This window comes from Pygoscelis adeliae, unplaced genomic scaffold (assembly GCF_000699105.1).
Source record: "Pygoscelis adeliae isolate BGI_AS28 unplaced genomic scaffold, ASM69910v1 Scaffold45, whole genome shotgun sequence".
Lineage (NCBI taxonomy): Eukaryota > Metazoa > Chordata > Aves > Sphenisciformes > Spheniscidae > Pygoscelis > Pygoscelis adeliae.
The window spans coordinates 2,433,880-2,434,260 of NW_008825114.1; positions in this window are offsets into that span (position 1 = coordinate 2,433,880).

The window sequence follows — 381 nt, forward strand, 5'->3', positions numbered from 1 at the left end:
GCTGAGGTGCTCTTGCAGAACCGCTTCACCACTCTGCAGGCCAAAGAGGAAAGTCCTGTCACACCAGGAGAAGCGCTGGAGCTGAGTAATGCAGCCCGATCTGCCCCCTGTATAACAACCGGCACCACTAAGAAAAGGCGATGGATGATAGTAGTAGGCGACTCTCTTCTAAGAGGTACGGAGGCACCCATGTGCTGACTGGACGCACTCTCTAGAGAGGTGTGCTGCTTACCGGGGGCGCGCATCAGGGCTGTCACCGAGAGGCTACCAAGCCTCGTACAGTCCACTATTATCTGCTGCTGCTGTTTCACGTGGGCACCAGTAACACAGCCAGGAGCAGTCTGAGGACTATCAAGAAGGACTACAGAGCCCTGGGAGCGG